The 17240-nt window shown below is 41.4% G+C and overlaps 1 protein-coding gene across 6 annotated transcripts in view; it reads left to right on the forward strand.

Moving 5' to 3' along the window:
• The window catches only part of inpp4b (inositol polyphosphate-4-phosphatase type II B), a 784892-nt gene that overhangs the window by 421763 nt on the left and 345889 nt on the right, over window positions 1-17240 (forward strand). The gene's annotated exons all lie outside the window — the stretch shown is intronic.

Here is a 17240-nt window from a genome sequence, read left to right on the forward strand (position 1 = left end):
TCCCTCAGAATTGACTGGAAGGCTGTTTCCAGTGGGGTTTCGCAGGGCTCAGTACTAGCTCCCTTGCTTTTTGTGATATATATTAATGATTTGGACTTAAATGTAGGGGGCATGATTAAGAAGTTTGCAGATGATACAAAAATTAGCCATGTGGCTGATAGTGAGGAGGAAAACTGTAGACTGCAGGAAGATATCAACGGACTGGCCAGGTGGGCAGAAAAGTGGCAAATGGAATTCAATCCGGAGAAGCGTGAGATAATGCATTTGGGGAGGGCAAACAAGGCAAGGGAGTACACAATAAATGGGAGGATACTGAGAGGTGTAGATGAAGTGAGGGACCTTGGAGTGCATTTCCACAGATCCCTGAAGGTAGCAGGACAGATAGATAAGGTGGTTAAGAAGGCATAGGGAATACTTTCCTTTATTAGCCGAGGCATAGAATATAAGAGCAGGAAAGTTATGCTGGAACTGTATAAAACACTGGTTAGGCCACAGCTTGAGTACTGTGTACAGTTCTGGTCACCACATTACAGAAAGGATGTAATTGCATTAGAGAGGGTACAGAGCAGATTTACGAGGATGTTGCCAGGACTGGAGAATTTTAGCTATGGGGAAAGAGTGGATAGGCTGGGGTTGTTCTCTTTGGAACAGAGGAGACTGAGGGGTGATTTAATTGAGGTGTACAAAATTATGAGGGGCCTATTTCCCTTAGCAGAGAGGTCAATAACCAGGGGGCATAGATTTAAAGTGATTGGTAGAAGGATTAGAGGGGAGCTGAGGAAAATTATTTTCATTCAGAGGGAGGTAGAGGTCTGGAACACAGTGCCTGAAAGGGTGGTAGAGGCAGAAACCCTTAGCTCATTTAAAAAGTACCTGGATGTGCACCCGAAGTGCCATGACTTACAAGGCTACGGACCAAGTGCTGGAAAGTGGGATTAGACTGGGTGGCTCATTTTTGGCCGGCGCGGACATGATGGGCCAAATGGCCTCTTTCTGTGCTGTAAATTTCCTATGATTTTAACCACTTGACCCCAGGGATAAAGAAAACTACCAGCAGATTATGTTGCAATATTCAGCAGCTAGGCCCCATTGAAGTGTAGGGAGTCACTCCACTTACCCCAAGATAGTCGGTGCCTGTTGGAAAGCAATTTTGTCAGTCATTTTTCCACAGGTACCAAATCTGTCTACTACCATATTTTCTCCAGGTTGATATTGAGAGAATATTTTGATCAGAAAGTACACCCTGAACTTTCCTTCCCTTTAATTTTAAAATAAATTATTTCACTAAGTGATTACTCCTGATAAAAGTTACAGTAGCGTTTTAAGGCACACAGAGGTTTTCGTTTACAGGAATCAGTTGTACAACCATATCCCCTGGAGGCTGCCAAAGGACTAGTTTCAGTTCTTATCAATCCAATATGAAGCAGTGGATTTAAAGAGATAACAATTTATAAGAGTTAGTGACACATCTATCCACGTGGTAGAGCAACAGCGGATGAGCAGAGAGGTATGTGCCAACTGAAAAATGGCTAATCTGAGTTGCTACATTCTTGAGTCATCTCAGTGTAATTAGAGAGGTGCCAAGAAGTTGGGCGTAGAACATTTGTATGCTGAGTGCTAGTTGATTCTTTCATAAAATTGCACACGTGCTAAAAATGTTCCAGTACTAAGGTCAGAACACACTAATTGGTGCTGAGGTGTCTGTTTGTTTTGCCTTGTCAAGGTCTACTTTAGTGAAGCTGACTATAGTAAAGCATCAGGTATGGAAGGAAGTAATGGATTGTGAGACTGGAAAGGTAATAAATATATCTTGTAATATTGTAGTGTTAGTGCCCACGAATTTTAGACAGACTACTTAGAACTAGAAATGCAAGTAATTGACTCTAGAACTGGAAAGTGCAAAATGAAAAAGAATCAACAAAATAAGAGTATTTTCTGATTCTGAATTCTGATTCAAAAACTTGATTGAGTTTTTTGATGAGGTAACAGAGAGGATAGATGAGGGCAATGCAGTTGATGTGGTGTAAATGGACTTTTAAAAGGCGTTTGATAAAGTGCCGCATTGTAGGCTTGTCATCAAGATTGAAGCCCATGGAATAAAAGGGGCAGTACCAGCATGGATACAGAATTGGCTAAGTAACAGGAAGAAGAGAGTAATGATAAACAGTTGGTTTTTTGGACTGGAGGGAGGTGTAAGGTGGTGTTCCCCAGGAGTCGGTACTAGGACCACTGCTTTTCTTGATATATATTAATAGCCTGGACTTGGGTGTACAAGGCACAATTTCCAAATTTGAGGTGACACAAAACTTGGAAGTGTATTGAACGGTGAGGAGGATAGTGATAGACTTCAAGAGGATATAGACAGGCTGGTGGCATTGGCGGACACGTGGCAGATGAAATTTAACGCAGAAAAATGCAACGTGATACATTTTGGTAGGAAGAATGAGGAGAGGCAATATAAACTAAAGGGCACAATTCTAAAAGGTGTGCAGGAGCAGAGAGATCTGGGGGTATATGTACACAAATTGTTGAAGGTGGTAGGGCAGGTTAAGAAAGCAATTAAAAAAGCACACAAAAGCAAGGAAGTCATAAGGAACCTTCATAAAACACTGGTTCGGCCACAACTGGAGTATTGTGTCCATTTCTGGGCACCGCACTTTAGGAAAAATGTGAAGGTCCAGAGAGGGTGCAGAAGAGATTTACTAGAATGATTCCAGGGATAAAGGGTTTTAGTTACGTGGATAGATGAGAGAAGCTGGGGTTGTTCTCTTTGGAGTAGAGAAGGATGAGAGGAGATTTAATAGCGGTATTAAAAATCACGAAGGGTCTAGACAGAATTAATAGAAATTTTTCCCATTGGCAGAAGGGTCAAGAACCAGAGGACATGGATTTAAGGTGATTGGCAGAAGAACCAAAGGGTGACATGAGGAAAAACTTTTTTACATAGCGATTGATTAGGATCTATGCAAAACTTTACTGCCTGAGAGGGTGGTGGAGGCAGATTCAATCATGGCCTTCAAAAGGGAACTGGATAAGTACTTGAAAGGAAAAAAATTTGCAAGGCTACGAGAAAGGGCAGGTGAGTGGGACTAGTTGGATTGCTCTTGCATAGAGCCGGCACAGACTTGATGGGCCGAATGGCCCCTCCTTCCATGCTGTAACCGTTCTATGATTCTATGCAGAAATTTACTACAGTTGGTGGAATGCTCACAACCGGATCTGGTTATGTTTGTCAGTACAACAATGCATTCAAGAGTTTTTTAAAGCGCTTTTCTTTCTGTGTTCAAAGCTCCATGTGTTTTTGTGGCTTCTTCAATGTACTGTAGTTCTGCGTAGGACTGTTGAACTGTCAGAAATAACCACTGTTAGGCGACTGAGGGGAAGCAGTTGACATTTTGTCAGTGGTACTGACTGACTTGAGTTTTGATTGTGGTTGCAGATAACAAGTACTGATGTGAAACATGGGAACATGCAGTTATTTTTACTTAATTGTGTAGGTGGAAAGTTGCTTTATATACCTAAAGATTGAGATTAAATCTCTGGCCAGAAGTACCCATGGCTTTGTGGCAGATATTTGAATGAGCAAAATCCCTTAAAATTTAATAATCAAAAACAGTAATCTACATTGGTTCCTATAAAGAGTTACATGGCTATATTGTTATATTTTGACAGATTGAATACATGTTACCAAAATTGTTGCTTTATTTGCTCTATATGCAAAAGTTTGAGTATAATTAAGCTTTTATACCTGTATGTCATGTTATACTCCGATTTACTGATAATTAATCCTTAAGTTTTCAAGCTTCTGTAAAATTTACCCAGTTCTTGATCTCACCTGAATGCCATCTTCTAGTGTATATGCTTATAATTTGTCCATGGATATTAAATTACTAGGCCTACTTGTGTGCTGAGTTTTAAATCGCTGCTGGGGAAGTGACAAGAGAATTAATATTGAAAGAAAGACTTGCATTTAGATAGCATCTCTCATGACCTCAGGATGTCCCAAAGCACCTTACGGCCAATGAAGTACTTTTGAAGTGTAGTCACTGTTGTAATGTAGGAAATGTGGCAGCCAATTTTCACACAGCAAAATCCCACAAACAGCAATGTGATAATGACCACAAAATCTGTTTTGGCGATGTTGGTTGAAGGATAAATATTGGCCAGAAAACCAAAAGAACTCCCCCACTCTTCTTCAAAATAGTGCCATGGGATCTTTTACATCCACCTGAGGGTAGACTCGGTTTAACGTCTCATCTGAAAGATGACACCTTTGACAATGCAGCACTACCTCAGTACTGCATTGGAGTGTCAGTCTAGATTTTGTGCTCAAGTCTTTCGATTGGGACTTGAACTCACTACCTTCTGACTCAGAGGCAAGAATGCTACACTGAGCCACACCTGACACAATTTGAATGTGAATTCACCACAACTAAGAAATCTGATATTAAGACCTGAGATTTGAAATTTCGAAAGAGCAAATATGTATATATGTTCACCAGGCAGACTTTTGGTAATTTGGTAGAATTTCACAATTCTATTGTTTAGAATGCTAGTAAAGCAATATCACTCCTTTAAACTTCTGCAATTCTCCTGTACCTTCACGACAAATATAGATTTGTAGTCTTCCTGTAAATGATGCTTTTCATTTGTACAGAACACTATAGACATGGTATTATCAGAAGCATCCCCTCATATTCTATTAGTGGAATCAAATGATCATAATTCATCTGTACTTGAAAAAGGTGTTTTTAGGGGGAAGGGCTGGGAGGACAGAGAATAAAGTAGGGATTCTGTAGCACTGCATGTCTAGCTGTATGTAAGATGTACGGTCCAAGGACTTGCAACATCTATCTCAGATGACTCTTTAACTTACTGCAGTACCCACTCCGATCTTGAATGAATGAGAAAACCAGTGAATGCCTGTGACTCCTGCAGTTTTAAAAATAAACTAGTGGATCTCCCATAGCTTTGCTCACAGACATTTAGGACAAAGCAAATTTCCCTCAGAGTTCATTAGTAAAACTGTAGGTATAGAAATGGGGATTTGTGATTTCTGGAGCTTATGAAGTGCCATCTAGTGGTAGAACTGTGCAGCTATGGACTGACTGTCACAGAATGGTGGTGCTCAACTAAGTGTTTGACAGACATAGCAAATTCAATATATTATAGATTAAGGCAATATCTTGTAATCGGTAAGCATGTAACTGGCAGAAATTGTAATGAGGAAATGTTGCCTTGGCCTGATGAGTATTTTTTTAAAGCTATTTTTCCCTCCCATCCTCCCACTTCATTCCATTTTTAAAGAAATAATACATTAATTCCCACCAATACGCAAAGCTTAGCTCTAAGGGAATAAAAATAACCTGTGTGAATTTGAATTCTTATTTGTGGGAAGTACTTCTACCAAGTATATCTGAAAGATGATGAGAAAAACTGGAGGAGGTGGACAGCAACTTACCCAGCTAGTTTAATGATCAATCTTAAAAGGTTCCTGCTGGTTGAACATTTTTGGCCTGAAATTTCTGGGGTTGGGAAAGGCATTGTTGCGATGGACTGCCAGCAGGGTAAAGGGAGTAGATTTGGGATTGCAAATCCTGCTACTTTTGTCGCGAGCAATAATCAAATTGCAATATATATCATATTTGAATTGGATATAAAAGAGGAAAATATGTCATGTATTTTCCTCATTTACACACTAAGCAATGCTGGGTGCCATGAACTATTGCATCACTAGGGGTGTTGGTGGGATGGGGGGGTGGGAGTGAATTTAAAAATTGCTTGACCAGTTTCAACCAAAACTGGCAGAAGAAAGAACAGCTTTTTCATCACATTTCCCCTTCCTCCCAGAGTCCTATGGGACTGCAAATGCTGGAGAAAGTTGCCACAGCTAAATCCTTCCCCCTTTTCCCCCCAAGTCAGATGGGCTCTCCAATTGCATTAGAAAAGGCCTGTTTTCCTGCCCTTGACACTTAAGTTATTCTGACCCCAGGATTTCCAACGACGGAGGGACTTCCACACTGAGCGGGCAGAAATTCCACTATGTTACAGATCTGGCCCCTCAAGGCTTCCCCAGGAATTTCAGTGCCCTATTGTCTTAAGATATTTCATCTTGCCCATGAAGATTTTTTTCATTTGTGAAGTCCTTGACGCTGGAGTTTATTAAATGTTCTAATGGGTTGCTCTGAAGCCAGTTGATATTGGATAGATCTGCTGACAATGAAAGACGTAACATGCTCTAAAGAAACCTGCCAGGTAAAGGAGAGCAAGATGGCTTCTGGATCCTACTTACCATACAGTGCTTCCTCCTCCTTTGCTGGATTGCAGAATACTGGGAACTTCACTCAGTTGTAACAATCCATGCATTCAATTTGCACAGGAACTTAAATTCACCATACAAGTTTTTCATCACAGATGGAAGCATCTGATAATAGCACATTTAGTCATGCAAGCATGAATTCTACTTCTGATACGATAGTTTGAAAGACTTTTTTGAAAACTAGGCCTTTACTTTGCCTGCTGAGCTCAGCATCTAACACGTGAGGGAAATCCACACAGATAGAGTTTTTGTTTGGCTGATAGAGTGCACACTTTCTCCCTGTGCAGACACAACCCACTTAACGAAGTTCAGAGAGCTTAGGTGTTGTTTGGCAGAGCCAAGGCTTAGGGACCCTCAAGCATGCGCAACGGTACTGCTGGAATTTAATCAGTTAAAACCAAACAGCTTATCAGCGTGGAACACTGGAAGGTTTCCCGCTGCTTGTCTAGCCAGGATCATCATACCAGTTAGGGTACTGGCTTTCAGGGTTATTTGGAGCTGATTGGGAAGCATCCCAGCCCTCAGTGACACATCTAACCCTCCAGATTTCTCCAGTCAGCCAGCCTTGTTGGTCAATGAACAACAGTGCCCTGTCTGGTTCAGGCATCAACTTACCAAATCTAACACGGGGGGTTAATTTGGTCTTAAATTCCATCGCCAGGCTTATTATCTTGAAATAACCTCTAACCCAAAGAGGCTCTGCTTAGTCTCTCCACCCACGGAGTAGTCACCTGTTAGGTGGACAGCAAGTACCAGAGCACTTCATGAATGATATGGTGAGCGGAAAAACTTACCATAAAATGTGTGTGTGCATTGTCATCATCCTCCTAACCACAGCATTGACACAGACCATGTCCCACTGACTGGTTCTACCGTTGGAGGTGCAGAACTTAAGCAACAATTGCTTCACTGCAATCCAATCATGGTAGAATAATAGTAGCTACACAGCCCTAGGCAAATGAGTATGCATTCTCATCCTCAGCCTCCAGGCAACTCCTTGCAGCAATTGTCGTCCCAAGTTTCAGAATTTCCTCATCAGCAGTAGGAAGGACATCTGCCTTCAGTTTGGTGGAAGAAACTGCACAGTGCAGCTTACAACGTTCTAGATTTCCAGCTCCAGTGGTGCATATCAGGCTTTCTTATCACCAACTACTTCAGCCAAGTTCTTAGGTGAGCAAATTTGGCAAACAGGAGTGCTCACCAAGAGGCTGACCCCTCCCCCCTTCCCCTCCCTGGATATTTGTGACAGGTCAGTGTATGTGGAAGCTTTCCCTCCCTGCAACTGGTTCCCCTTTTTGGCACAAGTCCACCTCACAGCTTAGCCCTGCAGTTCTCGTATGCGACAGGAAGTCCGTCTGTTGATTCTCCACAAGTTCTGAACCATGACAGAGAACTACTTGGATACATGTCTTATAAGACACAAGCTTCTCAGGAAGGACAGGCAGGAAGGAAGGGGAGGTGGGGTGGCTATGTTAATAAGGGAAGGAATCACTGTAATACAGAGAAAAGATATTGGGACAAAGGATCAGGATGATGAAACAGTTTGGGTAGAGATAAGGAATAATAAGGGGCAAAAAACACTCGTGGGCATAGTATATAGGCCTCCTAATAGTTGCAACTCTGCTGGAAGAAGTATTAATCAGGAAATAGTCGGGGCATGTAATAAGGGAACAGCTATAACTATGGGGGATTTTAACTATCATATTAACTGGACAAATCAAATTGGGCAGGGTAGCCTTGAGGAAGAGTTTATTGAGTGTATGTAACTGAACCTACAAGGGGGCAAGCAACCTTGGACCTGGTCCAGTGTAATGAGCCAGGATTAATTAATAATGTCCTAGTTAAGGATCCCCTTGGAATGAGTGACCATAACATGGTTACATTCCATATCCAATTAGAGGGTGAGAAGGTTGGTTCTCAAACAAGCGTACTGAGCTTGAATAAAGGAGACTGTGATGGTATGAGAGCGGAATTGATTAAAGTGGACTGGGAAAATAGATTAAAGGGTAAGACGGTACATGAGCAGTGGTGTTCATTTAAGGAGTTATTTTACAACTTTCAAAAAATATATATTCCACTGAGGAAAAAAGGGTGTAAAAGAAATGACAGCCATCCGTGGCTAAGTAAAGAAATTAAGGATAGTATCCGACTAAAAACAAGAACATATAAGTTAGCCAAACTTAGTGGGAGGATAGAAGATTGGGAAGTCTTCAAAAGACAGCAAAAAGTAACGAAAGGATTGATTAAGAAAGGGAAGATAGATTATGAAAATAAATTAGCAAAAAATATAAAAACAGATAGCAAGAGTTTCTATAGTTATATAAAAAGAAAAAGGGTGGCTAAGGCAAACGTAGGTCCCTTAGAGGATGAGACCGGGAAATTAATGGTGGGAAACATGGAGATGGCAAAAATGCCGAACAAATATTTTGTTTCAGTCTTTACGGTAGAGGACACTAAGAATATCCCAACACTGGACAAACAGGGGGCTCTGGGGGGGAGGAGCTAAATACGATTAAAATCACTAAGGAATTGGTACTCAGTAAATTAATGGGACTCAAGGCGGATAAATCCCCTGGACCTGATGGCTTACATCCTAGGATCTTGAGGGAAGTGGCAGTCGGGATTGTGGATGCTTTGGTAATAATTTTCCAAAATTCTCTGGACTCGGCAAAGGTCCCGGCAGATTGGAAAACTGCCAATGTAACACCCTTATTTAAAAAGGGTAGTAGGCAGAAGGCTGGAAATTATAGACCAGTTAGCTTAACATCTGTGGTGGGTAAAATTTTGGAGTCTATTATTAAGGAGACAGTAGCGGAACATTTGGATAAACATAATTTAATAGGACAAAGTCAGCATGGCTTTACGAAGGGGAAGTCATGTCTGACAAATTTGCTTGAGTTCTTTGAGGATATAACGTACAGGGTGGATAAAGGGGAACCAGTGGACATAGTGTATTTAGACTTCCAGAAGGCGCCACATAAAAGATTATTGCTCAAGATAAAGAATCACTGGATTGGGGGTAATATTCTGGCATGGGTGGAGGATTGGTTATCTAACAGGAAGCAGAGAGTTGAGATAAATGGTTCATTCTCGGACTGGCAACCTGTAGCCAGTGGTGTTCCGCAGGGGTCGGTGCTGGGTCCCCAACTCTTTACAATCTATATTAATGATTTGGAGGAGGGACCGAGTGTAACATATCAAAGTTTGCAGATGATACAAAGATGGGAGGGAAAGTAGAGAGTGAGGAGGACATAAAAAACCTACAAGGGGATATAGACAGGCTGGGTGAGTGGGCGGAGATTTGGCAGATGCAATACAATGTTGGAAAATGTGAGGTTATGCACTTTGGCAAGAAAAATCAGAGAGCAAGTTGTTATCTTAATGGCGAGAAACTGGAAAGTACTGCAGTACAAAGGGACATGAATTTAGATTTGAGGTTAGGATCAGATCAGCCATGATCTTATTGAATGGCGGAGCAGGCTCGAGGGGCCGATTGGCCTACTCCTGCTCCTATTTCATATGTTCTTATGTTCTTAATCTGTATTGTACTTTTCCATCATTGAAGAAAGACCAAAATGTCATTGCCCCTTCTCAGCGCAGTCGTGAAGGACTGTGTTCTAACCTGAGAATCCTGGTGGATGCTGTCTTTACCAACTGAAGCATTCAGTGAGCTAATAACACATTTATTTAAACAAAAAACAAATCAAGTCCATCACAATCTGCTGGAATTAGTAAAATTTTGTTTCACTACATGGGTTCTGAGGGTGCATTTACACCACAGCTACCAGTCTGAGATCAGTAGCCGCAGTTGGTGGCAGAACTTTGTTTACATTTCCGGGCTGGAACTGTAATGGTCTTGCTCAGGAGAGAGCTGTGCACATACTTGGATAACAGATGTAGGCAGAGCGCTCTCCCAACAATTGAAAATGTAAATCTTTAGATAGCGAGCAGGGGAGGTTAGGTCATTTACAAAGTGTTTAGGGGTTCCCTTGGGTCCCTTCACTTTGTAAACCAGGTTGGACACCACACTAGATTTACACACCATGTGGAGTCAAAAACCATGTGAGGCTACCTCCACTGGAATCTTACTCTGTTTCACGAAGGATTCAGGCTGATCCCTTACTCTGGATTTACGCTGACAATTTAAGATCATTATGGCTACTGTCCATAGTTTAGTTTTGAATGAAATCCCTGAAAAAGGAATTCTCTTCTGTACCAGTGAACATTCTGTTGTTGACCTTCCTGGTCTTTATGGCTCCAAACTACACCACATATTGCATTAAGCCATCAAGGGAGCTTGTGGTTTCCCTCAATGAATAAAAAAACAGTGTTAACACTAAGTCGATCAGTTCCCTGCTCCCCAGGATCTGAGACACATTGCAGACTGGTCTTATCAGCTGCAAATCTGTCTGCTAATAGTTTGAAGGCTTTTTAGACTGAGGTACTCAATGATTCTCTCTCTCTCGCAAATCAATTGGTGGAGCAGAATAAGAACATTTATAATTAACTGATATTGTCCTCCAATTGGGAATGTTAGCAAAATATAAAATAGGGAAACTTTAGCAAGGGGAAGAAAACATTTCTAATTGAATGTTTGTAGCATTCAGCCTTCTAGAATTTATCGGTACTGTAGGTTTCAGCACTAGGTTAGAGCATTGTGATTAATGAAAGGTCTTCGACCTGAAATGTTATCTCTGTTTCTTTCTCCACAGATGCTGCCTGACTTGCTGAGCTTCTCAGCATTTTCTGTTTTTATTATCATTGTGATTAATGTTTGGTCCCTCAATGACAGATGCTATTTACAGGAAATTTGACAAGCTTGCTGTAACTTAGTATATGTCAATGGTTTCTGCAATGTACGATAAACATCTGAAATAAAACCAGCAAATGCTGGAAATATACAGCAGTTCTAAAAAGAGGATGAGTTAAAGTTTTGAGTAGAGCTCCTGCATCACAACAGATTATGCAATATAATGGTTGTTTAGTTGTAAGATCTGGGAATATGTTCAGATTTTCAGGATTCATGGCTAAATGCATAGTTCAGAACTCACAATTGAATAAAGCTGATTTGAGTTTGTGGAGTCAAGTACTCATCAACCACGTTAGTCACTAAACATCATACACTGGGGCGGCAGGGAAGGAATTTTAACTCCCAAGAATGGGTGGGTTGGGGGCAGGTGGGTAGTTAAAATAATTGATTTTTCGAGCGCGACCGCAACCTGGCTCCAACACGCCCACTTCCGGGTTTAACGGAAGCGCATTTGGATGTGTGCGAGTAACCTACCCCCCCCCCCAACAAGTGTCCATCTACTAACCCTCCCTCAACGGTGTCTGACTTCCCTCCACCCACCCCCCACGGTGCCTGACTCCCTCTCTTTCCCGCCCCCACCCCAAACAGGGTCCGACTTCCCCCACCTCCCTCAACGGTGTCGGACTGCTCCCCCCACCCAGTGTCGGACTGCTCATCTCCCACCCCACCCCCAATGGTGTCCGACTGCTCACCCCCTGACAGTGTCCAACTTTCCCCACACCTCCCCAATGGTGTTCAACGTTCCCCAACCCACCAGCCATCGCTTCCCCCCCATCCAACCTGCAAAGAGCCTGATTGATCCACGAACCCCACCTCCCCCTCCATCCAAATTCCGACTTACCTTCCATCTGCTCCCCGGCTGTTGTCCCGCTCGACAGGCAGTCAGCCTATCAATGAAGCTGGCAATCGGGCGGGAAACCCCGTTTGAAAAACTTTAAAACAAGTCCTACTGTTAAATTCAGTAGCACCTGCAAGAACCGCTTACTTCCGGGTTTCCCGTCCGCAAACCGCCCCCTCCCCGCGCCCCCCCCCCCCCCCCCCCCCAAGGCTCTCTTCCCGGCTCCAAGTTAAAGTCCAGGCTCAGACATATTGAAACTTAGAATTAATCTGTATTTTCAAATTTCCTAAAAACCTGAGACTACATTAATTAGTTGCTGAAATGTAAAATAGATGTAAAGCAGTCAGATTTCACCCAAAAATTAAAATACTGGAAATCTGAAATAAAAACAGAAATTGGTGGAAACACTGAACAGGGTCAAGCAGCATCCATGGAGAGAGGAAGGTAGGGTTAACATTTCATGTCGATGACATTTTGTAAGAACAGGGTGATGGTACAGATGGACAGCTTACAAGGAGGAACAGAGCCAGGGAAAAGGAGGCGGGGAGAAAAAAGAAGAATGGTTTGTGATTAGGTAAAGGACAGGAGATGATTAAGTGACAGAAGTGATAATAGTGTGACAAAAGGAATCCATAATGAGAGAAATTAGAGAAATCAAAGAGGCATCCCAGAGCCAGAGGATGTTTTTTGATGAAGTAATGGAGAGGGTTGATGGGGGTAATGCGTTTGATGTTGTGTATATGGACTTTCAAAAGGCATTTGATAAAGTACCACATAATAGACTTGTTAGCAAAATTAAAGCCCATCAGATTAAAGGGACAGTGGCAGCATGGATACAAAATTGGCTAAGGGACAGAAAGCAGAGAGCAATGGTGAACGGTTGCTTCTCAGACTGGAGGGAAGTATACAGTAGTGTTCCACAGGAGTCAGTATTAGGACCACTGCTCTTTTTGATACATATTAATGACCTGGACTTGGGTATAGAGGGCATCATTTCAAAGTTTGCAGATGACACGAAACTCAGAAACGTAGTAAACAATGTGGAGGATAGTAACAGGCTTCAGGAGGACATAAACAGACTGGCGAAATGGGCAGACACATGGCAGATGCAATTTAATACAGAGAAGTGTAAAATGATGCATTTTGGTAGGAAGAATGAGGAAAGGCAATATAAACTAAATGGTTCAATTTTAAAGGGGGTGCAGGAACAGAGAGACCTGGGGGTGTATATACATAAATCTTTGAAGGTGGCAGGACAAGTTGAGATGGCTGTTAAAAAAGCATATGGGATCCTGGGCTTTATTAATTAAGGCATAGAGTACAAAAGCAAGGAAATTACGCTAAACCTTTATAAAATACTGGTTAGGCCACAGCTGGAGTATTGTGGCCAATTCTGGGCACCACACTTTAGGAAGGATGCCAAGGCCTTTGAGAGGGTGCAGAAGAGATTTACTGGAATGGTTCCAGGGATGAGGGACTTCAGTTATGTGGAGAGACCGGAGAAGCTGGGGTTGTTCTCCTTAGAAGAGGGAAGGTTAAGAGAAAATTTGATAACGGTGTTCAAAATCATGAACGGTTTTGATAGAGTAAATAAAGAGAAACGGTTTCCAGTGGCAGTATCAAAGTCTCGGCACAGGCATGATAGGCCGAACGGCCGCCTCCTGTGCTGCACCTACTATGATGCTATGTGTGAATGGTTACAGCAGAATAGCGGAGGGGAAGGGAAACATGGAAAATCTGGCAAAGCAGTGTCTGCCATCTCCTGCCTTCCACCTAATCTTTTCATCTGTAACATCTCCAGGTTCTGATGAAAGGTCACCGACCAGATTTCATTCATTTTGACAGTCGATTAAAAGCAGACCACAGAGAAATTGGCATTACTGTTCTGGTGTCAAGAGGGCCAATTGGATTAAAAGCATCCAAATGATGCAACTTGTTACAGTACCTTTAACACAAAATATATATATCAGTGTCATTGGGTTGGATTTTTCTTATTGTGTGATAAGTTATGGATAAAATTTGCAATATAGGATGATACACAGAATAATTGTGTAATACGTGCATAGAAGTAAATACATTGATGTGTTTTGGCGTCGTTTCAATATAATTCAGTCTGCTGTACAAAGAAGATGAACTTTATTTCTATGGCCCAGAAATTACTCAGCTTGGGACGCCGTTCCATAATGGCGTCCTCTCCGACTGCCGGCGAATCGATGGACTAAATTCGCAAATGCGCACATGTGCACTAAAATCTGGAAATCGCAAACTTGCTCCCATTGGATCGCCGGCGATTTGACAGTTCCGAATTAAAGGGACATGGTACGCTAAAATCATAGAAATCATTAAACATTCTTAAACTTACCTATCTGCCCAGCTGGAATGAAGGTACTTACGCCACCAAAAGGTACACTGGAAACTCCCAGCCCTACACTACTTTTTAAAAGCGCGGTGACTGTTACTGACTGCGAAACAACAAAAAATTATATTTTAAAAATGTGGAATGTCAGATTACTTTTACTTTAATATTTTTTGATCATTAAAAAAAATTTTAAACAATTTTTTTTACTTTTAACTTCTGTAAGTTTCATTAAATTAAATCATTTGCTTGGCTTTTTATAATATATGTTAAAATGTTATTTACACTAACACAGAGAAGATCACTTTAAATGAATGATTTCTACTTGCCTGTTTGTGGGTGGGGCTTCCATTCCCACAGACATTTCCCCTGTGCGTCAACCCACGCTGTTCAGAGGCTGGGCTGATGTCGCGATTTTTTTGAAATCTTCAAACTCACACAAGTGTATGCGTCGGATCCGCGGTAAGTAACTTCGTACCTTTTATTCGTAGGAGCTGCCGTGGACGTTGCCACGGCAATGTGAGCAATTTCCGGCCCTATATTCTGGCTATATAGGAAGAGGATTCCAGATAATGTTTGTAATTCATGGTGGTTATATTTGTTATTGGAGTTATATCTAATGTTGGAATAAAAATATACAAGGATACACAGCTCATTATATTAAGAATTCTATATGTCATGGTGGAGAAATCCTTTCCTTTTTGGTATTTTATGTAAGAGGTTGTCAGATCACAGACCTGACACATACTGTACCTTTCTGCTACTTAACCTACCCCATCAACTGAATTCTATTTTGGGATGACCTACTGTTGGAAACCAATGGATTTGCATCGGATGAAAGATATGTGATTGCCATTGTACTTCATTGATTGTAAAGCAGTTTGGGACGTCCCGAGGTCATGAAAGGTGCTATATTTGATAGTATGTGCCTCTACATAAGTTTGCATGTAAATGTACCATCATCAATATACTCAGACTTTGGAGTGCTGGTGGAGTAACTACTTCCCCAATGTTAATTTTGACCTCTGGTCTGCACTCCTTCACTTACTCCTGCCTTCTTACACACACTCACTTGACCCTGCCTCTCTTTCTTGTCTGAGAGATGATTGAATTGCAGCACGAGCCAGTGATGGAGTCATTGCAGAGGAATGAGGATGTGTGAGAGCAAAAACATACCATATAGATTGATGGACACCAACATCCGGGACAGAGGAAAACAGCAAAAAAAGTATTAGGAGTAAAAGGGGGAAATTAAATACAGAAGTTAAGTAACAAAGTGGAAATGAGATGGAGATTGCACATAAGGAAAAGTTGAAAAGGTTGAAAAAAAGGCCATTAGGCACAAAAAGGAAGAAGGGAACTAAAGAAATTCAAGTTGTGAGTGAATGAAACAGGAAGAAAAGTGTTAAATAGGAAAGAACACTGAGCAGACAGGATGCTGCCAGGTTCAAGGGATTAAGGAAAGGAAAATTTTCTGCATTATCAAGGGAGAAAGAAGCAAGGTGTTAGCGAGAGAGATGAAGAAGTGTGTGTCAATGGGTAAGTGTGACTGATGCTCCCAGCATTTGGATTTTGGAAATATTTTGTTTAAATGCTTGAGTCCCATATGGGAAACTTAAAACGTAACTTGCGTGTATGGCCCACTTGCTAATTGTGGCTCATGGGTCCTGCCCTCTGCTCCAAAACATTGGGCACCCCTGATTTAAAATCATTTTTTAGGAAGATTCTTTTGATTCCACTGGTGTAACCAATCCAATTCAAATCCTGATTTCTTTTTTGTTCTTGTTCTCAGAATTCAACTTGGGTGATTGGATCTAGGAAGAATTTCATCTTTCTAGTATGATCTCAGTCTCGGTGCCACTCCTAACTTCTAAGTCTTTTCCAGCGCAAATACAATCTTTAGCTGTTTATCAAGTTGTAAAGTAAACACAGATAACATGGTAGCCCTCCTAGTCTTTAAACATTTTGTTTGTACTGTAAACTCTTTGTTTTCAGATGATGTAACCGGTTACTACTTAATACTTAGGGATTCATATCTGAAGCAAATTTTATAATAAGCTGCTTTATGGAAAATTTGATATCTAACTTTAAAATATTTCTCATTATAATTGTTTTGTCTATGACCTTTGGGGGTTGGAATGGACTTGATAAAAGGGAAAATTACTCCTGAAATAAATTCTCTTGGCTCTGCTTCAAAAAGTAATGAACTAATTACTAAAAATTGTAATGGGTGGAGAGTAAACAAACATTGCATTTCATTGCCATAGCTTCACAAACATGAAGCAACTTGACCACCCTCAGCGTCATCTCTCATGCACTGCGCAGCTGAGCTAACCTCCAGGCTAGACTCACGTCCTCATTTCCTGCAATAATCAAAAGAGATTATACAAATTTATCTTTTGTAGACTGTTTACATGCATCCTACATGTAGACCAATTCCAATCACACATCAACCCTATTACTTATGAAGTTCACCTGATATATCAAAAATTTCTCACGATTTTTTGTGCGGTTGCATTGCAGAGACATCTACACTTGTAAGACAACTGGTTTTACAAACTTCAGTGCATTCTGTGTACTTTGTGGTTGCTGCAAATTTAATATTATTTCTTGTTGAAATAGAATGGAAAAGCTGTGTGTGTTGCTGGAACATACTGTTTACAGCATGACTGCATCCTACAGTGTGGGGGATGGGAATTGGTCTCCCCAGAGATCATTAAAATAATAAAGCCCCATTTTGAGGACGGCAAAAGTCCACTTTAAACGTTTTTCAGTCCTCCCAAATCCTTCCACGGAGTTAACCAATAAGTAGCTGAGTGATATAATTAGGGAGATGTCAGGTCTGTGCTGACTTAGCTGCTCTCAGCAAAGGTGGCAGCAGGGGAGTCTACAACTGGCCTCAAAATATAGTTTGGGA

This window comes from Heptranchias perlo, chromosome 1, assembly GCF_035084215.1.
Source record: "Heptranchias perlo isolate sHepPer1 chromosome 1, sHepPer1.hap1, whole genome shotgun sequence".
In the NCBI taxonomy this organism is placed as follows: Eukaryota; Metazoa; Chordata; class Chondrichthyes; order Hexanchiformes; family Hexanchidae; genus Heptranchias; species Heptranchias perlo.